This window comes from Podarcis vaucheri (assembly GCF_965113315.1).
Source record: "Podarcis vaucheri genome assembly, chromosome: 16".
NCBI classification, from domain to species: Eukaryota; Metazoa; Chordata; class Lepidosauria; order Squamata; family Lacertidae; genus Podarcis; species Podarcis vaucheri.
This window is the reverse complement of record NC_138754.1, coordinates 39,074,449-39,076,839: the sequence shown is the minus strand read 5'-3', so window position 1 is coordinate 39,076,839 and position 2,391 is coordinate 39,074,449. Positions and strand designations below refer to the sequence as shown.

The 2,391-nt window shown below is 48.2% G+C and overlaps 1 long non-coding RNA gene across 1 annotated transcript in view; it reads left to right on the top strand.

The window, feature by feature from the left end:
- LOC309521564 overlaps positions 1–2,391 on the top strand; it is a 141,383-nt gene that overhangs the window by 31,562 nt on the left and 107,430 nt on the right. The gene's annotated exons all lie outside the window — the stretch shown is intronic.

Genomic DNA, 2,391 nt, shown 5'->3' with positions numbered 1-2,391 from the left:
TACACTCTTTAAAGTTCCTGGTATTGGATCATGAAGGTTGTCTCTCATGGGGCCAAGTGCTGAGTACTGCTTTTTTTCAGAGGCCATCTTGGAAGCTGATAAGGCAGCCTGGTTACCCCGCCCCCCCCCCAATGTTTTGGACCACACTTCCCACTATCCCTGACCTTTGGTCAGTCTGGCTGTGGTTGATGGGAGTTGTAGTCCAACAACAGCTAGAGGGCATCAGGTTGGTGAAGGCTGGAGGGCAGGGGGAGCCAATCTGTTGCTAGACCCCCCACCTGTTCTTCACTTGCAACCAACTGAAAATGTTTTCAGTGGGCACATCTGTTTGGGGGCAGTGTGTGTGTGTTTGGGGTGGGGTACTCTTCACTGTAACCTATTCCAGCTAGGACTAGACACAGGAAGAAAACCTGATTGAAATCCAGTGGATGATACCCTAATTTTTCATTAGCGTTGTTGATACGAAGGTTGAATGAATGTTTCAGCATTCAGATCTGTTGAGAAAGGGGGAGGAAGAAGAAAAGGTGGCAAATAAAGAGGAGCTGCCTCAATTCTTTCCCCTGTCTCAGTTTGTGATACGTCATCAAACTATATACATGCAGTGCTGGCTCTGCCATGAGGCAGAGTGAGGCAGCTGCCTCAGGTGGCCAATGCTGGAGTCCATTCGGCTTCTATATGTGGGATGGGGAAGGGGATGCCGTCTTATCATTGAGCAGCAAGGGCTGGCTCTGTATACATCCTTAGTTTAAAATGCATTTTAACGCTGGCTCTGGGTGTTGTGAAAGGGTTGCGAGGTGAACACTGACAGCGTGGCTCCTTGGTCATTTTGCAAAAGTGCCAAACCATTGAGAACAGAAAACTTGGAAGGTCGTCTGATTAAGAAAGCAAGTTGCAAGGGGGAAAGACCGAAGGAGCTGCTGGCGTGCATTTAGGGGCTTGTGGATAGGTTGGTAGGGGCAAAGTGTACCCTCGGTGGACAGGATGAGAAGCCACTGGTTAAATAATAGGCAGGTAGATGGAGGTGGGGGAGGGGAAGCAGGTCAGTAGCAGAGCTGAAGGCTTCCTCCTCCAGGACATTTTCTCAGGATTCTTTTTTTCAGTGTTGCTGTTGTTGTTGACAGCCAGTTTTTAATGGGAGACATCTTTTGAACTGTGAGCCAGCAATATTGGCTTGGTTCAGTCCCACATAAGCAGAGGCACTGACCAGGTTTGTTAACTCTCCCCGTGGGTTTACAGAGGCCCTTGCACCCAATCTACTCTCCCCCATATGGCTGTTTCATGGCTGCCATTATCTGAGTGGCTGTTCGAAGGCAGGAGTGGCAACACTATGACCCTCTCTGCCTATTACTGCTTCCATCAGACCTGACCACTGATCATGCTGGCTGAGGCTTAGGGGAGCTGGAGTCCACAACTTCTGGAGGCCCACAAGACGGTGCCCCCTCCACATCCCAAGGGAATCAACTCTACCAAAGAGCCGCTCTTTTTCCAGGTGGGTGGCTTAAGGAGCCCGTCACCTGTGTCTGGTGTATAGTAGTTGGAGAGGGGAGAATATTGACAGAACGGTCTGATAGTAAATATTTAGGGGCTTGAGCAGTCCGCACATGTAGGGAACTTGGCCTAATTTCAGAAGCTCATGGCAAGCAGTCAGTTTACCTGCTCCACATATAGACCCATCTACTCTGCTAGGTCAACCCCTGGTATCTCCAGATAGGGATGGGAAAAACCTTGCCTTGAACCTGGAGAGCTGCTGCCAGTCAGTGTCAACAGTACTGAGCTCAGATGGCTCCAGGGCCTGCCTTGGTTGAAGGCAGCTTCCGATGTTCATGCCCCTTTCAATTCTTTTGGTTTTCAAGGAGCTCTGTATTAACGATGTTCACGCGTGGAGTGGGAGATCTGCCATGGCCACAGGAGTGTTTGAGGGTACCGTGAAAACAAAATAGGATGCAGTGACAAAAGTATTTCACTTAGGGGTTGGCATTCTGGAAATGACAGGTGAAAGCAGCATCAGAGACAAAATCCTGGAAACCCCTTCAAACAACAGGCTGGTTCAGGAAAATATTTTGCTATGCCTTTTGCTGAGAAGCTTCTGATAACTCTTTGCTCCAAAAGCAACATTGTCCGTTGCAAGAAGCCCAAATACTCCCTGTTCTTTCATGCCTGCTAGACATAATTAGCTGAATTCTGCTGACTGAAATCTTTTAACGAACTCTTCCCTGTACACGGTATAAACTGAGGCTGACTTTTGCCCTCTGGCACAATAATCTTATTCAGGATATCAACTAACGCACCTGCTACAGCTTTACTCATTTCTTCTCCCTACCACCACCAGCCTTTCAGATTAATACAACTGTTTGTTGGTACACTGTATAAAACCCCATTTCATATTCCAGT